We start from the raw sequence: 20,656 nt of genomic DNA on the forward strand, positions 1-20,656 counted from the left end.
CTGGTCTTCCTACTTGTTTAAGAAAATGTGTACATGCAGCTAATATTGAGTCTTCTCATGAACATGGCGTATATGTCTAGACCATGTAAATACACAAAAGATTTTGCTTGTGCAAATACACAGGATTGTTGTATTATGGACAAACCTCGTCCTCTCTTACCCATGGACCTCTCTTGCTCTCATCTATACAGATCACACCTATGAACTCTTCCCCCCACATGGCCGGTTGCAAGACGTGAACATTTATTTGACACATCTGAGCATGTGGCCTGGCAAATCTCTAAGAGAGGAAAAGATGGCTAAAATGATAAAAAAGTCAACTGTCGATCTTAAAATTCTAATGAAGTGGAAATAATGTCTGAAAGAGCATGCAAGGAGGAGTGAGACTTCCTTTAGTTTAAACAGATTAAAAAAAAACTCATGGGGATCAAAGGGGATTAACATGCTCAGTGCTAACCCTGGTGCATGGAGAGATGTTTGGAAAGAGGCTGTACAAACCGTCTGACAAGAGCCGCTAACCTTCTCTTGGAAAGCCCTGAGCAAACAAATACTAATCACAGAATAAAGGGACAATTAGCTGTGATGTCTCCCGTAATAAATCTACTAACAAGAATACAACCTTCTGGCCATTCACAGCCAGATCCCAGGCGCTTGCTGTTTGCAGAGCAGATTAATGGGGACAAATCGGGCAGCTTATTGCCAGGGACAAGCACATTTCTTTGTCTGTCTTGACACAAGGAAGGCAAACCTGCCTTGAATTGTATTTCCAGCTTGATCAACGGGGGCATCTGGCTCCGTGATGGCTCCACTTCCAGTGTCCATAAGAGGCACCCCATTTGCTCATAAAAGATGCCTCTGCTAGAATAATTGAAAACGTGCAGTCAATTTCAAAGGGCATAACTAGTCCTGTGCCTTGCTTTCTCACCTCACCATTTGGATTCCCGTGTAGATTAAATGGAGTGGATTGGTTCTGATAGAAATGACTGGCATAGATCAGTTTGGTGTCACTTCTGATTCATATATGTGGAGATCAGGAGAATCACTGTGCCTCCATATACTTGTCTAAGATCATTGACTTCGGTGAATTTAGAAAGGTGTAACTCAGTTTAGTACTGTACCTTCAGTCCCCCAGGTTGATGAGGCTTGCTCTTAAAATGCACAATCTCCAGCTTTGACATAATGCCTGGCAGTTATGAAGTGGCTTTTTGAAGTGGATCCATAATTGCGTACAGCTGGAAAAGCTGTGGTGGGACAGTGCCACCCCTAGCTTTACTTGTGACGGAACAAGCCCACAAGAGAGAATCCAGCATGCTAAAGACTGAGAGAATTTATTCCAGCACAACATTTGGTGAGTCAAAATTCTCTTCATGAGTAGTGAGCATGCATCTGAGCTCTAAATCATGAAAGCTTATGCTGGGGTAACTTTTGCCACAGGACTCCTGTTTTATTTGAAGCCCATGAGTGACGTTTTCGATGCCTCTGGCTCTGCGCACATGGCCATCCTCAAAGAAGCTGTATTCTGGCATGATCTTTCCATCACATTTGAAACACATTCTTCCTTTCTGAACTTCCTTTCTTTAACATGCGCTTTCCGTTCGCTATGATCCAGGCACTGTACAAACATCATACGACTCTGTTATATAAATATTTTTTGTAACGTTCCTTGTAAAATACTGGAGAGTCTAGTCCTACATTTCAAGCTGCCGTATCTATAAAGGAATCGATGTATGCGGACATTGCACTGTACAAAACACCCAGCGCCTGTGAGCTGAAACTTAATTGCTTGAGGATCCAGCCCGAGAAGTTCTGTTTGAAGAGCATTAACCTAAAAAGAGGTAAGATGCTGCAGGTAATCTGGATAAACAATGATAAGACCAGAGAAAACAAGCATTCTGTAAACTGAGTGAAAACAAATGAAAGATATGCAATAAACCAGAGCCTGCCTACTTTGGTAGCTACAATCAATGAAGAATGGACAAAGGAGTTGGGAACTGAGAGATAAATTTTAGGCAAAAAGAATGCCTTAAGGAGGCCGGATCTAACTAGAGCAAGCACATTTTGCAGTGAGCCTTATGTGACTGGGGCTCATTACACTTCAACACACTAAGAAGGATGTCTGCAAGAACTTGAAGGCTAGATAGAGACTAGGAATGCAGCATTCAGCATTGCTGATAGAACTGAAGCCAGTAATCGTTAGGTTCCTGATCAGACAGAACTTGCACTGCAGAAACCTCCAAATTCAACTCTGAGATTATCAGCAAATTTATTTCATTGGTTTAATTAGAAGTGAGTTCCAGCTTCTGAATGAAACAGTGGGGTTCATCCTGCCCCACAGTTTTATCACAGAATCAAGTATTGTAGTAGCAAAACCAGTGAGCAGTGGTGCTGTATTCAAGTTCCCTATGAAATGCTTTCTGTTTCGAAGCTTACTTACGCATAGCCCTTTGTTCTTAGATATTGGCTTCAGCAACATGGCTTCTGTCCCACTGGACCATTTTTGATAGGTGAAGTCAAGCTCTCTTTGAGTACAGAGCAGCACCTCCATGTTTTATAATATTTGCAACAGAGATGCTTCCAGTCACATTCATGAATATGATCGAGTAAGCAAGTTTGTTTTAGAACCATTTGACTTTTAAGGCTAAATGTCACAATAGCCAGAACTACCTCACATCATTGCTCAAGTGACGCTTTCTTCCAAGTAGCCTTAACACAGAATCATGGAGTTGGAAGGAACCTCCTGAATCATCTAGTCCAACCTCCCGCACAATGCAAGAAACTCACAACTGCCTGTCCACCTGCAGTGACCCCCAATTCCATGCCCAGATAATGCCCCCCCCCCAATAGTAATAATGTCTCATTTCCAACAGCCTGCTGAATTTGTCTCCCTGAGACAGCCCGATTTAGAGCAGAGATTTAAGGAAATCGTATAATGAAGGCACTTGGCATACCCTCCCCACTTGTCACCTTATACAGCATTTAATATTCTGGTGTACCACTGAATGTTCATTTCTATTACTGCAGAGAATAATTGTTTTGATAATTGTTTGATAACGTGTTATTTTCAGGTAATTTATTTCTCCTTTTCCGCGTGGTGGATCTTCCTGTGTCCCTGGAGCAACAAGAGCTCCTGCAGGAGAAATGGAAGGCTTTGTATTACTTCGGAATTAATATTTATTTGGTTTCTTCACTTGCCCAAGAACAAGGGAGCCTATGAATAATACATAGACCCGAAGATGCCAAGATAGGAGGCTTTATGTCCTGAATGCCAGCAGAATCCAGAAAACTCAAATCGAAGGTAAGACTCTTCATTGTGAGGTGCAGCAGGCCATGCTCAGGCAAATGGGAATTCGGGTTAAACTTCAAGGCCCCCGGCTAATAAAAACGGAGGCGGATCCATTTATTATCTTGGGGGAAGCAAGTGTGAGGATGAGCTGGGATAAACAAACCACCGGAATGAAAGTCAGAAGTAAGATTCTAAACAAGCCAAGAAAAAAAAACAGTGGCCAATTTGCAAGTCTGTTTCTTGAAAGGCGCTTATGATTTGCACCTCCGTGTACACTAGTGAGTACATTTGCAAGTTTCACATACCTCCGTCTAGTAACATTAATGCCATATCCATTGGTTGGCATAATATTACAGCAGAGAATTTCTCAAAAGCATAGAGACCTACATTTGGCATGAGGTAGCTTCCCAGCTCTGACCTAAAGAAAATGACTGTTTTTGTTTGAAAAGGATACTTTCTCCAGGCACTAGTTAGGATTTTGGGAAAAAATATAATACATACGACTGCCGTGCACCCCAGCTGCAACTCCGGCTTTGCCTGTTTGCGACATGTTTTCTCTTGTTATGTCACATCACACCTGACACTGAAATTAGTCTGCTAATGTAGCCATCACAGAGTAACAAGATAAAGAGCTGAAAGATGCAGACATCTCTTATCAACCACTGGTTAGACAGACGTTAGCTGGTCAACGAGCGCTTAGTAATGCGTTCCTTCTTGTGTACAGTCTTTGGACTAATGGACACGTCAGCCTAGTCAAAGATGATGCTGATGCCTGTATCCTTTGGATTGGCCTTGGCATTCCACTTCTTCTAGTTGTGCTCTTTGGAATGTAATAAGCAGGATAATTGCTTCTCTTTTCAATCGTCTTGTGAAAGATGCTGGCAAAACCCCCTTGGAGCCCCATCCTCTGGTACTTGATTGCTTGATCAACACGGTTTCATTAGATAAAGAGATGGTAGGCTAGGAATACATTCACACTTATAGTGCTTTAGTTGAACCTTGACTTGATGCATTCCAATGAGCAATCTCATCTCTCTTTCCAAATCTGCCTTTCTCAACTTTTTACCATTGAGAAACCCCTTAAACATTCTTCAGATTCTGAGAAACCCCAGAAGCAATGCGATTGTGCAGAGTATGGTTAGGAAGCACAGCTGTGTACATGCCTACACTGGGCCCCTCCTTTTTCCAACACCTCCAGGCCCATCATTAGACATTGGGGGGGGATGGGTTAACAGAATTATACGTGGTCATATTACCCGACAAATGTTTAACACATTATAAAAATATATTAAAATTAACTCATAGAATCATAGAGTTGGAAGGGACCACCTGGGTCATCTAGTCCAACCCCCTGCACTATGCAGGACACTCACAACCCTATCACTCATCCACTGTCATCTGCCACCCCCTTGAGCCTAACTCCCACCCATTCAGGAAACCCTTCCAGGGCCACCAAGAAACCCCAGGGTTTCACAAAACCCTCATTGAGAAAGCCTGTTCTAAGGGTTATATTAAATTTAGTTGGGAACAGTGGCTGTTGGCTCCCACCTCATGAAATTATTTGGGAATTCCTGGCGCCCAGAGAGAGTGCGTGCTCATCTTTCTACAGGCATGCTTGATGGATTCTGTCACATGCAGGAGAATGTGGAGGGAATAGGGGTGTGTCCATCCAGATCTTATATGAAAAACACATGGCTGTCTGAGTTTGTTCCAGCAGCTCAAAAGTTGCATCACACAGCAATTGTTTGCTGCAATAAACATGCAAAGTATGAACATGGGAGACGGAGGCTTCATGAATTTATGCCGGCAAGCCACAAAGCTTCCCTGGTGCACATTGAATAGATGTTCCAGTTCCCTGGCAGTTTTTGAGTTATTGTAATCTCCCAACTGGCTGGTATACTTCAGCTGTGTCTTCGCCATCCATGCATACTACCTTGCTTGATAACCCTTTCATATTTTAAAGATTCTTTATTATGTCTTTGTATTGTTTTTATTGGCGTATGTTATGTTATGTTAGCTGCCCTGAGTCCCGTTGAGGGGAGAGGGAGGAAGAGATAAATTTAATAAATACATATTGAATGGATGTACATAAAATTCATGGCTGTCACATATGTTTTGTGTGCCCTCCCATAAACGTGGTTTCTGGAAAGTGCAATACAACCTTTAGTTTAGGATCCTATGTTCAAATACAAGATATCTGAGAACAAAGGCTCACCTATTGGGTATCTTCAGGTTCTTCTGACGAAGTTGTCCCTTGCAGGTAATCCTTGGTAGTTCATCAAGCTTGGAAACAAAACTGGCTTGCCATTGATAACCCGTTCATAGTGAGGCTCAACGCTATTGTCTGCGTGGCTTATAGGATTTCATCCATTGGGATCGGTCATGTATCTAGGCTCTATTTACATTTATGGCAGCTTATTGGCAGCATATTTCCCACTGTCCCAACACACTGTTAATTCCCCCCCTCCCAATTTTTCAATTGATGAAAGGGATTTGTACACCCCGGAATCCTGCTAGTTCAAAGGGACTAATTAAAATAAATGTTTATTTCATCTCCCTTTTAATTTATTTAGCAAGGCTCTATAGTGAAGATAAAATGCCCACGAAGCCAAATTTAGAGCCGAAGATATGTCAACATATGTGCATGAGCTTCAGTTCTAAAAGTCGTTGTTAATAATTAGTTCCTCTCACAGAACTGACTTTGCTCTGGAAGCAACATGGATTTCCAGGCAAATGTAGCAGTAGAAGAACCCTGATCCTGACAGACTGTTTGCTGAACCCTAATTAGTTGTTGAGGGAGGGAAACCTGGTACAGCTTGCAGACACAGTGGATTGCAGGGAAGAGATGCGTCTTCTGCAATTGATTACTAACTATTCTAGAAGCATGACAGGCCTTTGATAAAATAAGCAGCAGGCAGATTTTCTTTCTCCAGAATTTTGCCCACTACAAAAGGCACTTAGAAGTCAATACTCAGGTGGCGGAGTTTGCCTGAAAGGAAACCCGTCCCCAGAAGAAGCATTTGAAGTTAGGATAAAAAATACAAGAGGTTTCATCTACGAAAAATTATCAAAACCCCATTAGGCTGAAAATCTGGGGATGCCTTGCTAGGAAGATCCAGATAATGTGTTTCTGATCCCGAATCTGGCGGCGGTAGGCAGAAAGGATGAAAACAGAAGTCATTCATGAATAATGATGCATCGTCTCCAGCAAGGCCTTCAGTCTGTGCTTGTGAAGGATCCGCCCGCCGTCAATGGCCAGATGGCAGCATCCAGCTGAGAGACACAGGGATGGGCACGGCACCGGCAATGTCCTGCTCATCTCAGTCTGTTAACGCAACTAAATAAAAAGCTACGTATTACATAATGGAAAGCATAAATGAAATTACAGGACACCCCAAGGGAGCTTTTTGCACAACACAGTTCTCCGGGGGCTTCTCTAGATCGGCTCAGGGTTTATACCGCGTTCGGGCCTATTCTTTATTCTTAGAAATATTCTTAGAAATAGGGGACGCATTCTCCCCTAGCGGTGAGGGATAATTTTGGAATGCTGATGGTTAAGCCATCATAAATTGCAAAGTTGTTACTAGTGTGCCACAAGACACTACTAGCTGTAGAAAATCCTTGCTGAATTTGTAGATTTATATGGAGAATGGTCTTGCTCAGGGGAACCACTAATCCCCTGCTTGCCTCACATTTTAGGGAGCTGACCTTTTCAGAGCCTTCACTCCAATGGTGTAAGCCCACAGATTTTTTTTTTCATTGTCCTATGCAAATTAAATGAAGTGCATTCCCTCCTTTGGTTTGTATAGAATAAAAGAAAGGGGTGCAATAGAGAAAAATCACTGCAGGGAACTACTTGACACTCCTCTGAGGTCCAGACTCTGAGGGCTATGGAATTAAGGATTCCTTGACTGTAGCAATGGAAGAAAAGAAAGATATAAAAGAAATTGGCTGATGTGAATGCCAAGGATCTGTTTGTGAATAGCTGGACCCAGTTTTTGTCTGCTCTCCTTTGGAAGGAGGACTTGGCCCAAAATAAACTATCAAGGGATTATAGTTAGAGGTTTGCCTGAAATGAGTGAAATGGAAATGGTGGTGTGACCCTTCACAGGAGCAGGTTGGCATGTGCAGAAGAGGTCGCAGCAGGGCTTAGCTCCATGCTGAGACAATGCACAGGCCTCATAGTGTTTGTTAGTTTATTTAACAAGGTAACAGTTTATATCTTTCTTCTGCCAGGCAGATACACAGGCTTTCCTCCCAGCCAGAGTTCCATCACTCTGTAGTCTCTTGATCCTAGTCAACAGTCAAGAGACAAGTAAAAGCAACAGAGCAATACTAGTGAGTCCTAAACCAGTAATCACAGCACAGGTGAGCAAATACAGGCTACAGATTCCAATGTTGGGATCCGTAGTATAAAAAGAAGGCTCATAATCAGTAATAAGAATCAGCGTTCAGGGTGCAAAGAAGCATGGTGGACGGACCGGAACAAGTTTTGCGATTATTTAGGTTTTGCCCATTAATACTCTATTCACCCTCCCAAACAGGACCATGGAGAACTCCTGTGAATGGGCTGAGGCAGTGGTCCCCAACCTTTCTGAGGCTGGGGACCGGCAGGGCATCGGGCCGCGCCCACGCGGACCACGCCCGCGCATCGGGCCGCGCCTGCGGGCCGCGCCCGCACGGGCCGTGCATGCGCGATGCGCAACCCAGCCCTGATTCCCTCTCCCCAACCTCCCGCAGTAAGAAGCTTCCCGGGCCGCAAGCTTGTGGCCGGGGAAGTTTTTTACTGCGGGGGGGGGGGAGAGGGAGCCGTGGCCCGGCGCCATGGCCTTCCGGGCCGCGGCCCGTAGGTTGGGGACTACTGGGCTGAGGGATCAAAGCCACCTTTTATGGGTTTTTCCTCGCTTGGGCCAGAAAGTGGGGCATTACAAAAATACCCCTTTCTTCTGAATAACTCTTTTGGTGATTCATAATTATAACTAAATCTTGCATTTAAGCCTCAGCATTCTGTAAGGAAGGGCACTGATTCTGTTTTGATGACATGAGTCAGCTACATATCAGCATTCCAGAAAGGAAAGAGATTTGAGGTACAGCAGATATTTGGCATGGATTTGAGATGGGGGTGGTCTGTATAAGATGCACGTTTCCTCTTACCTTTGGGGATGTCAGACGTTTAAGGAGGAGATGCCCAAACTTCCAAATAAAAAGTAAAGAAGAAGCCTGCAGACCTGATTTTTAAAACTGCATAAAACTTATTCATTAAACAGGATCAATAATTTCATGCAATGCTCTTCTACTGTAGCAGGAAAACCACTCACAGAAAAATATAAGATTTTAACCCTCTAGCTCCCTTTTTGATTATAGAAGAGTCCAAGATAGCTGCCTTGTGAAATATAAGATTCTTTTTCCTGCAATATGTATTACAGCAAGCACAAATGAATCATTTTAACCCCAGCCCATTCCTCCCTTTATTAGTAATCCCACTGAGACCTCTTTTGTCCCTCTCCATGCTACGCTTCCACCCCCCACTGTCTTGCACTTTTAAAATGTAGTCATTAATATCAGAAAATTAACTGATTCAAATGAGCACAATTGCCCTCGCTTTGAATATTCCCAAGATTGCGCCCAGGGGTGGCACTCACACATCTCATTTGCATCTCAGAAAAATGGGCTCATCCGGTTAAATGTTATGTAAAATACACCACCTTCTAATGTGTGTGAAGCTATGTATTAATGAACTGGCTAATTGTCAATTAGGAATTCTAGAGGCATTTCATTCACAATAGAGAGAACTACAGTGGCCCAAAATTATCTCCTGGTGTAAACTAGAAGAGGTTTGATGTTTAAGAAGCTTCCCTCCTTTAACAGTGTGTTGTAGTTAATCCATTATGGCCGGAGAGAATTGAGTTCAGCCATGAATGTCACAGCAGTGACACCTCACTAAAGTTTACTGGTAGAGTTTTCAAGACAGAAGAAATGACCTCTGATCTCTTACTTCTTTCCCTTAAAAAAAGTACTCTAAACCCTGGAAAATGGAAATCACTCATAGGCCTTGATAGACAGGATGCTAAGAACCACAGGGGGATGCAGCTTGCACTTTGGGGATAAAGCAGAGTCCTGGAAGAGAGGCCCATCAGTGGCTTCCATTCATGATGATTACTATCGGGAATCCACAGCTAGAGGCAATAAACCTCTGAATACTGGTGCTAGGAGGCAAGCACAGAGAAAAGACGTGGGGTTTTTTGATCATCTTGGGATTGTCACTAGTTTCCTCTTGAAGGAGAAGCTGTCCCAGATGGATCTAGCAAGGCAACTCTTACGTTCTTGAATTCAAGTAAGGATAAGGATTTGAGTCCTCACTTTTCAACAACTGTCTTGAGCTCTCTTTATCACTCATTTCACAGGAATGGTCCATTCATAGGGTGGGCAAATGATCACAGCAGCTTCCTGCTTCCCCCTGAAAGAAAGTGTTCACGTGTTGTGACAACACTACCTCTGTGCAAGGAGAAAATGGATGTGACATAAGCCATCAAGCAGTTAGGCTGTCATGTGACCATCTGGAGAACTGTGTGCAAATATTTGTGAGAACTATAACTAAGTTGATTAGCGACAAGAAGAAGGAGTCTCAAAGCGGCTTATAGTCGCCTTCCCTTTCCTCTCCCAAAAACAGACATCCTGTGAGGTGAGTGAGGCTGATATCACTGCTCGGTCAGAACAGTTTTAATCAGTGCCGTGACGGGCCCAAGGTCACCTAGCTGGCTGCATGTGGGGGAGTGCAGAATTGAACCCGGCTTGCCAGATTAGAAGTCTGCACTCCTAACCACTACACCAAACTGACAAGAAGCATTGGGCTAGTTTGGTGCAACATAAGGCCATGTGGATATTGTGCAGCCAGCAAACTCAAAACGTCTTGGAATAACTTTGACAAACTGAAGCAGTAAAACAGCTTTCGACCCAACGGGAACAGGCCTCAGGAAAACTTAGCTGCTTCTTGTCTTATCCGACCGTCACTGCACAGGACTCACAGACCAAGAGATGACATTTAACTTGTTGCACATGAAGCATATTTATCCTGGCTGGATTGCTCATTACAATCTGTTATTTGTTATCTGGCATAGGTTGTGCTTGATAGGGTTTGCTAACCACATGGCTTGTCCCTCTTCGAAAAATCTCAGGTCCACAGCCTAGTCCTGTATCCAAATACAAGCCAGCTTACACCCAAGCTGTCCTTTGAATTCGCCTAATGAGCCATACATTTCCACCATCAGATATTCCAGGCTTCCTCCATAGGTAGGAGTGCATCCATAAGCCATATGAACTCGTGCAGCTCCATGAATCCCCTGAGATTGCGTCTGCTCCTTTACAAGCCGGAACGTAGTCAGCTGCAGCTCCAAATTTTAACAAGGCTTTGAGAGCAGGCCATTCATTCATACTGGAGATGCAGTTGCCCCCCCCCCCCTGTTTTCTGCTGCAGAGCCAAAGGATGCTGCACACGTGTCCCCCTCCTTTAAGGGCTACCCACGGTGTGATGGAGTGGAATGGAAAGGGAGTGTATGGGCAAATGAAATCAGGGAAGCCCAGATTTTATCTCCCCACTTCCCTTTTCACAAATCATTTAACCTTATTTCAATTTCTTTCTGACACCAAAAAGTGCAAGCACTTGAGAGACTAATTATAACATCCCCCCCCTTCTCCGCCGACCCTGTTCAATAGCAGCTCCTTATCTCCTGCCTCTCTCCAAACGGTGAGTTCAGACTCCCATCAGAGTATCTGCCGCATGGAGATACGCTATCTCCCCTTATTATCACATATTGCAGAGCTCTGCAAAGTCTAATAACAGTTGATGACTAATCAGATCTCAGGGAAAGACCCTCAGCTTTGCTCGGACCATGAAGGTTGAGCGCTGATCCAGTTATACTTATTCACCAAAATGCTAATTCAGTCCCTCTTCTGGTCACCGCGCACCGACCCTGTAGCTTGCTCAGCCTGGGTTATTTGGACAGCTACTCCTTCGCTATATTCTAGCCAAGTCTTTTCCCCCCTTCCCAAGCAAGTCTCATTAATATAGATTGTACCTCTTTCCCTCTTGACATTCATTTGTCATGCCTTTTTATCTCTGTTGTACTCTCTGGCAATTCTTTCTCTGTCCCCCACCTGGTGTGTGTGAGTTAGAATGTTAATCTCTGCCATGCCATCTCTCCTTCCCAGCATGTGCCCCCCCCCTCCTTTTTCCTAGCCTCAGCAGTCGCCTTACTCCAGGGAGCCACAAAAAAACTGAACTCATCTGGGGCAGATCGGCAACACTGCAGCAAACCATGTGCAGCTTAAATGTTGTATGGATAGCCGGTCACTGCCTGAAAAAGGCTGCTTGATTTAGACCCATAGAGGAAAATGGTAGATCTGTACATTTGCATCTATGTAACATGGCCCCTGTTGGGACTGGGCATCAGGCTACCTACTTAACTCCTGGTGCAGCTAGGGGTTTTTTGGGAGTGGGGGGTTACCTCAAGCTGCAGATTTTGAGGGGCTGCAACCTCTCATCACGCCAACCAGCATCTTCCTCACTCTCACTGAGGAACCAGAGGATATTAAGAGAGGATGGCAAACAACCTGGGCCCGTTCCCAGCCTCTTAAAAGATTATTTCTTGCAAGAGTTCAGCAACTGTTTATGACTGAAAGGGAAACTACAATAGTAGCCAGACATGAGGGGAGGGTAATTCTTGAGCGTTCTGGAAGCCTCCTGGTTTAGTTGGGGGGAATTGTTTATTTGTTTATTTTCAAATGTATATGCCACCACTCTCAAATTGTCTCATGGCGGTTTGCAGTAACACAATAAAATACAATATAACCCCTAAAAAAAAACCCTTAACATGTTAAAACATTAAAAGATGGCGATACAATAGAGGTCTAACTCCCACCCCCTGTCCAGCTTATGGTCAAAGAACTCCCTCCTTAGGAGTGAGGGTTCTAATCTAACCAACACTAAGGGATCCCCCAACAGTAACTCTGGAACCTCACCCTGACCTCAACCATACACCTGGTGGAAGAGTTCCATCTTGCAGGCCCTGCAGAAAGCTGACAACACAGACTGGGTCCTCAACTCTTCCAGGAGCTCATTCCACCAGGTTGGGGCCAGGGCTGAAAACACCTTCGCCAACTAGCAAATTCAGAATCACAAAGCGGAGTGCCCTGTGGGGGCATAAGCAGATAAGCAGTCTTGCAGACAAGAAGGGCCCAAGTTGTGTAGAACTGTAAGCAGACTGGTAACCAATGGAGATGATGCAACAACAGTTGAATGTGGGCCCTTCAAGGTGTCCACATTTTGTACCAGCTGTAATTTCTTTGTCAAAGCCAAGAGTAGGCCTGTGTAGAGCGAGTTACAGAAGTCTAACCTGGAAGTGACCATTACACGGATCACTGTAGCCAGTGATTAGATTTCAGTTGTAGATTTTGCAAGTGGAAATAAATCAGGATCACTGCTAATTTCTACAGGGATGGTTCCCTCAGAAACTCAAAATAACCAGTCGTTAAACTGGGCTGTGTTTTATTAAGAGGCATTAAAAGGGGGTACAACAAACACAGAAAAACACAAATCGCTGGCTAAGAGAATAAGGTGTGAAAAAGGGAGAGTGTGTTTTTTTGGGAAGGCTATACTTACCAATCATGATGTGAAGAGTGGTCCATTGATATGCAGTGAAACTGACCAGTGTTTCATGGAGGAAGTGGGGAGAAGGCAAGCAGGGGTTCATATATGCTATCGAAGACATGCAAACGTGGACTATGGCTGGTGCCCATATTTTATCGGGAAAATGTTCCTGGGGCAATACTGATGTATGAGCCCCTAAAACAATGTGTTTACAGATCTTTAGTGTTTGATAATAACTTTAGGAGACATGCAGTGGGTTTGTCTGGAAAAGGACAATGCTCTGGAAGAAATCTTAATGGGTTCCCAGGTGATAGACAATGATTGCTTTACCTAGGATGTAATGTGATTCTTGATGACCCTTTAATTACTGGACAGGAAGGCTATTAAGTTTGGGAAGGGTGTTGGGTTTGCTAATTCAGGTGGGTGACTGCAAGAGAAGTGGGAATGGGAAATTGACAAGATTAGTTGCTAGTTCTTGGGCGGTTTATTGTCTTAACTATGCATCTCCCTGGAGCATGGGGGGGGGGAGGTGGTGACAGTCAGCGTCTTCACTTTCAAAAGTTAAACTATATAAGTCAAGGTGTCTCCTGGAGAATGGCATCAATGTTGGTGTCTTGTCTAGGACAGACAGTGGTTTTGCACTTAGGAACTTGCTGACAGCTTGTTTTGGTGTCATTTTGGCCAGGCAGTGTGATATTAAAGGAAGGGTATTTATGGGTGCCGATACTGTCCCTCAATGAGAGGAGAGGTCTGCCTCCTAACATTTACTGTAATTTTTGAAGTGAGTCATGGTAAAATGGATCATCTCCTCCACAGGCAGACAAGGGTATCTGCACCTACTGCAGCAGCCTTGAGGTATGTTGCAGGTTGTAATTACTGCTTCTGCTGCTGCCTCTTTCTGGAATGCCTGCAAGCTTTGTGTGGCTTTGTGTGGCTGCCTTTGGAACTGTTCTCAGAAGCCTTTGTTTGGCTGCTGAGATATTCTAGGTTGCAGACTAATGCATATCAGATTTTGGAATCCCTTGATAAAGCACTATTTAGCGAAACACGCTGGGAATTATTAAAGAAAGTGTTTTTTGAAGATTGAAGACTCCTTGTCTGTCTACTTACTACACTGGATTCTGCAATGTTGTGTTGCCATATAGGTGTCCCAGTGTCTTCTGGTTAGCTTATTGTTTGGAATATTTCACTGGGTCCCACCCTTCTATCTTCGTATTGCCTCTGGCAGTGTGGCAGCTTGCAAATAAGAGCCTCTTCCCTCAGCAGCTCCATGACTTGCACTAATAGGGACTTGCACACTCAGAAGAAGAATTGATTTTTATATTGTGCTTTTTTATGTTCTAAGGAGTCTCAACGTGGCTTATAATGGCCTTGCCTTGATCTCCCCACATCAGATACCCTGTGAGTTAAGTGGGGCTGAGAGAGCTCTGAGAGAACTGTGACTCACCCAAGGTCACCCAGCAGGCTTCACGTAGAGGAAGAGTAGAGAATCAAGTATGTTTTTCTAGATAGGGCCTCACATAAGCTTTGCATATGAGCTCCAGGCCTCTATGTCTCTGCCATCTTTCTCTGCCTGCCCTCCTTCCTCACAGACTGGAGAGATTAGAAGGGGTATCATCCTTTCCAAGACCACAGCATGAATCTCTCCAGAAGTTTTTAGATCAGGGTTGAGGGGTACTGCTTTCACTAAGTGGCAAGGTTGTCCCTCCTTTTTCTACTTATGAGACCTCTGGTCCCGGATCACCCAGAAAGGTTCTGAGCTTGAATGCAGCCTCAGTAGGTAAGATTGGGGGTTTTCCGACCCAAATTCCAGTTTTGAGAAGCAGTTCTTTTCTGCTAATGCAGTGAGTTCCAACCCTCACCACGCCGTCTATGAAATATTTATTGTATCAAATGGATGTGGTAAATCACCTTGCAAAAGGTAATGATAAAATTGAGCCTCCGGGGAAATGCACACTGTGGTCTGGATGCACCTGGCTGAGCGAGCACAGCTGTATAAAGGCACATCCTCCAGGGCAGGTGGGTGTACAGAGAGTCAGATCTTTCCTTGAGCCTGAAATAAGCTTGTGAAGCCCTGAGACTGGGCACAGTATCCAAGAAAGGGAAGGAGAGACAGTGGTACCAGACACCTGCCTTCTACAGCGTTCTGGAAGGACCCCCCACCCCTTTTTCCTTTTATCACCTTGTTCTGTGACATGGCACGGGTCTGCAAGCTGCTCATCTATCATAACAGCTACTGAGAGAGAGAGAGTTGGTTTTTAGCAGCTCAAGCAGGCAAACAACTTGAGGTCACAAGAGAATGACATTTACAAATGCTGTGTAAGCAAAGCCCGAGGAGGTGACATAGTATCAGAGAAAGGTGATCTGCTCCTCCATTGCTTCTGTGTATATTATATGTCCCAGTCAGCTCGAGCTCAGATTGTGACACCAAACATTTCTGGGTGCTTAGTGTGTGTGTGGGGGGGGGGGGGGGGGAGAGTTCAGGCTAGGCCTGCCATTGTTACCTAGGCCAAGAGAGGACAAATTGTAGGCCAGAGCCAAGCCATGGGAGGTTTTCATTCAGCTCTTGAACCGCTTAAGCATTTGTAAGCTGGGATCAGCCTGCCAGACTGCAGCATCAGCCAATCGGACAATGCTCCCGAAAGATCATTAAACACCTAAAGGACTGGAGGCCATTAAGAGCTGCTGAGTGAGTGACAGAAAAGTCCACATCTGGGTCTCCGCTTGCTTTCAAGGGCTCGGAGGCTGGACTTTTCTGCTTCCAGCACCAGATGCAGCCTGCCGGTTGAAAACAATCGCGCATCTGAGCTCTAGGCGGTCAACCTTTTCCTTCCCCCATCAACTAATATGGAGGCATATCTAAACAAATGTCTGACTTGATTAGAATTAATATTATCTTTCTAGTAACATTTCACAGTATTAACTCCCCCCTTAATTCATGACATCCTTGATATGGGCGGGGGGGGGGGGCGTATCACATTTATCCCTGTTTTAAGAGGTAGGTCCAAGGCAGAGAGAAAGAGATGTTGACTTTCCCAAGCCCACTTTCGGGTTCATATCTGAAAAATTGGCCATCCAGAGGCCAAGTACAGTATTTTATTCACTAGACTGCCTTGGTCAGATCATGTTATGACCTTATAGAACTCTTTACGTAGACTCTACAGTGAGCTACTTGTCATGGATTGACATATTCTCAGAGCATAGTTACAGAATGCTTCTTAGGGGAAAAAAACAGTTTGTAAACTATTAAAAGGGGATGTGCATTCATTAGACAGTCTCCAGTACTTTAAGGCCATCAGAAATTTGAACAAAGAGCAGGCACCATTTTCATTTATTTATTTAGCATGTTTTACACTGAGTTAAAGCAGAGACCTGGGAAATGCACATTATGCACAACCGGGGTTGTCAATAACAGCTTAAGGAAACAGATTCCTGTCAGTCGAGTCCAGATCAATGGTGTGGCCTCATTTGGAATGCAGTGTACAGTCCTGGTCACCATATCTCAGAAAGGACATTGCAGGGATGGAAAACGTACAGAAGAGGGCAAGCAAGGTGAATAGGGGGTTGTGGCACCTTCCTTATGAGGAGAGATTGAAGAGTTTAGAAAGGAGATGACGGGGGGTGGGGGCTTGAGCGAGTTTTAGAGAATTATGCGTGGGGTGGAGAAAGTTGACAAAGACAACCTTTGTCAAGGGCATCCAATGAAACCGATGAGTAGCAGATTCAGAACAAACAAAAAGGAAATGCTTCTTTACACACAGAATGATTAAAATTTGGAATTCGGTGCCAGAGGAGGTAGTGATGGTCAGAGACATAGGGGATTAGATAGGTTCAGGGAAGACAAGTCTGTCAGTGGCCTTAGTGATTACAGAGAACCTCTGATTCCTGGTGACGTGTTAGAATGGCCGCTATGTAGCGCTTTTCAGTATGCTCACATCCCTGTTCTTTCACTAAATTGATAAGGTTAGTATTATCCGACTCCGTCTGCAAAGTGCCCTGTTGCTCCATATCGGCCTTTCTCAACCTTTTGACTGTTGTGAAGACCCTGAAACATTCTTCAGGCTTCAAGAAACCCCAGAAGTGGCACAGCCACGCAGAATATGATTGGGAAGCAGAGCTGCGTAAACACTCACCCAGGGCCCCTCCCCTTCCCGCCCCCTCCAGGCCCATCATTGGCCATTTGGGGCAGGGCAGGTGGGTCGACATGACCATATATGGTCATATCATCTGAAAAATGTTTAACAAATTTAAAAAAGATATTAAAAATTAATTAACTTTCCCCCACCCATTTAGGAAACCCAGGACCGCCGGGAGATGGCTCTGTATAGATAGAAGGCTCTCCCGAGTAGCACATCCTGCTGCAGTATTTGCCATTCTTAGCATTAGGGAAATGCTTTCTGCTGCAGAGGGAGAAGCTTTAAGAACTCTTTCCGGGGGTCTCTGACATGTTGGAAGTTTGCCCGTGTGCCTATGAGGAACGCAAGACAGGTTCAATCTGCCATGTGCCAGCTACAGATTAGCACAAGCGAAACTCACTTAAAATTCATGCTCCCAAAGAGAGATGATGGGCTGGGAAGCCACCTGCCCCCTTTCATTCATCTCTGGGATAGGCCTGGGCTGTCCTGACACATTAGGGAGCAGTCAGGTGACCATGCTAATGGGCTAAAAGATGGAAGGGATCTGCATGGAGGTGGCAGAGTGGGAGCTTGCTTTCTGTCCAGCTGCTGCACAGGTTCAGAAGCCTTACCCATCTCACAGGGCGTCTGTTGTGGGAAGAGGAAAGGGAAGATGGCTGTAAGCCACTTTGAGACTTCTGGTAGAGAAAAGCATCACAGAAGAACCAACTCTTCTTTTTTCTTCAGTAATATCAGGGCTCTCTCAGCGTCACCTAACTCACAGGGTGCCTGTTGTGGGCAGAGGAAAGGGAAGGCGACTGTAAGTCACTTTGAGACTCCTTAGGGTACGGAAAAGTGTAGTATAAAAATGCCCCCTCTTCTTAAACACAGCTTCTGCTTGGAACGGTGAAAAGACGGCCTCACTTCCTGATGTTTTGCAGTTGGCTCCGCCTGCTCTGGCAGCCATTTTGCAGTTGCGCCCACTACTCTTGTGTCAGAATCCAAAAAATCCCCACAGGCTCAAAAAGGTTGGTGACCTCTTCTCTGAAATGTTCCAGTTGCCCAACATACCTGTTAGAAGGCACTTTCTCAGTCAACAAAAGCACGGCGGTTGCTATGAAACACGTGGGCGGTCCTTAAATCTGAGCACTAATCAATTACAATGAATTCTGGGTTTGGCAGACATCCGTGAATATCAGGTGTGTTGTCGCTGTTGAATAATATCCCAGGGCATGTGCTAATTAGGGACAACACCTGCTTGTTTGTTTGCTCTACCTGTGCGTTACGCCAACACAAGCTGTTAGTGCACAAGGCTTGTCGGCACCGGTGTGTTAACACATGAACAGTTGTTCTTGAGGAATCAGCCTTCCGGGTAGCTTACTCGATGATTAATTGGTAGGCAGAATTCAAGCTTGTGACCTTCGTCTTCCAAACACTATAGCCTGCATCTTGGTGGGAGAAAGTATACACTACCATAGCATAAGTGCTTGGCTGTGCTTTGACAGAAAGTTGTTTCTGTGTGCAGTGATGGTTCAGCCCATGTTCCTGCTGTAGAATGCATGCCCCTGCTGTACGTTTCACAGGTTTCTTCCCAGCGCTGGTATTATTTTGCTAAAGTCATGCATGAATCACACTTTAGAAACCGATCAGAGACACCTTTGGGTCTTGGACTGAGCTCATTCTAACGGTCTTAACTTTGCATGTATCTTCATGTTGTCCTGAAAAACCAGCAGTAGACCAGCAAAACTCAACTACTAAATTACCGTCCTCTATAGACACCCCCCCTTTGACCTTGTATTCTCTCACAGTTTATTTAAGACAAACCCAGTTCTTCCCTCCCCTCAGTTTCAGCCTCAAAACAGTACTGTAAGACTGAGAAAAGCTAACCATCCAAAGGTCACTCCACAAATTCTGGACAATCATGCATGATTTTCCTCCACGCAGTCACTATGGATGCAGCCTTGATTAGAGATGGGCTCCCCTTTGATTAGGACACCTGCTGACCCAGAGTTTAATTCAGATTTAGGCTTGGGGCACTTGAGCTGTTTGCCTCTGAAGGCAGCAATTACCTGGTCATCTGGCCACTGGTATCGCCAATCACAGCCATCACCACAAGGGGAGAAGAAGAGGGCTGGGGGAGGTGGTCTTGCAAGAACACATTCCAAGGCTGATAAATCCTTAAGCAAAATTCACACGACCTGCAACACCTTGTTCAGCTCTGTCCATGTCAACGGGAGATTTGATGCTCCAAAACTTACACCCTAGAATTCTTGTTTGTCTTTAAGGTGCTGCTGGACTGAATTCTAATGTGTGCCAAAATTACTGCCTATCTTTTGGCTGCAAACTTCCAGGTGGGGCCTGGAGGTCTAGCAGCATAACAACTGATTGCCAGATGATAGCAATCAGCTCACCTGGAGAAAATGGATGCTTTGAAGGATCGACTCAAAGACATTGGACCCTGCTGACATTGCTCCATCCCCCCCTCCAAATCTCCAGATATTTCCTAACCCAGGGCTGGCAACCCTAACCCTGCAGATGCTAGAAAATTTGTGCACATGTTAAGCATCCATGCGTCTGCGTTCACAGATCACAAAAATCTGGACAACACTTATATCTAAAGAGCCTCCCAAACATCTCAGCGTTTGTGGGGTTGGAAGGTCATACGTGGAAATTCTCTTATAACAGATACGATCAGTGAGTGCCGATGATACTCCCATCGATGCTTCATCCCTTCTGCAATCCATAATCCTTCAAGAGAAGTGCTCTCGTGGCGTCCTTCGGCCAGGGAGGCTGAAGGATGCAGATATGAGATATGCATCGAAGGACACTTGAAGCAGAGGAGTGTAAAATCCTAATGAAGAATGTCAAACAATTGGCTCTCCTGGCTAACAAGGAACCTGAACAGCGTCTTAACAGTGACCTGCTGCCCGGCTATGAAGACAGCCCTACTTATCGCCATCTCTAAGGGGTGACGTGGGACTTCTCGGTGTTTCTGGGAGCTAATGTGAAGAGACTGTTAGGAAATAATTCCCAGCCTTGATTCAGAGTTCGATTGCCCTTGAAGCCGCCATCTTCACATTCGAGTTTCACTCATTTGCTAGTCAATCTCACAAGAGTGGATCCCTGAGTGAGGAAATGGAGTCTATGCTTTGCTCCCCCCCCACGCACACACACAAACGCATACACACGCACAAGCTGCCCAAATTTTAAGATTAGAAAACTGCAATTTGAATAAAATGTATTGGTTTGTATCTGGAATTTATCAGTATGTGTTTTTGGAAGAGAAAGAGGCAGAGAATGAAGTGGCTGAGCATTGCACCCTTTCGCCTGAAGAGAGGTTTCTAAGATACTTACTCTGTTTCTTTGCACCATGAGGTCTAGAAGCTTAAAAACAAAAGGAAATTAATAGATTTTAGTTTTGGAAATGTCAGCTTCTACTCTGCATCCCCAAGGGTTTGACTTTCTGGCCTTTATGGTACTAGAGAACCAGGTTGGAGTGGTGGTTAGGAGAGCTGACTTCTAATCTAGCAAGCCAGGTTTGATTCCCTGTTCCTCCACATATAGGCAGTTGGGTGACCTTGGACTCCTCTCAGTCCTAATACAGCTGTTTAT

General features: G+C 44.7%; 1 long non-coding RNA gene across 8 annotated transcripts in view; it reads left to right on the forward strand.

The window, feature by feature from the left end:
- Positions 1 to 20,302, forward strand: part of LOC143822213 (uncharacterized) — a 62,224-nt gene extending 41,922 nt beyond the window's left edge. For 3 of the 8 annotated variants that reach the window (XR_013226079.1, XR_013226084.1, XR_013226083.1), the window contains 2 exons: positions 192 to 3,295; positions 19,330 to 20,302. This is a non-coding gene — a long non-coding RNA (uncharacterized LOC143822213). Of the gene's footprint in view, positions 1 to 191; positions 3,296 to 9,687; positions 9,966 to 19,329 lie in introns of all 8 variants that reach the window. The other 5 variants (XR_013226080.1, XR_013226085.1, XR_013226082.1 and 2 more) reach the window with 5 other exon arrangements.
- Positions 20,303 to 20,656: the final 354 nt, after the last annotated feature.

This window comes from Paroedura picta, chromosome 12, assembly GCF_049243985.1.
Source record: "Paroedura picta isolate Pp20150507F chromosome 12, Ppicta_v3.0, whole genome shotgun sequence".
NCBI lineage: Eukaryota > Metazoa > Chordata > Lepidosauria > Squamata > Gekkonidae > Paroedura > Paroedura picta.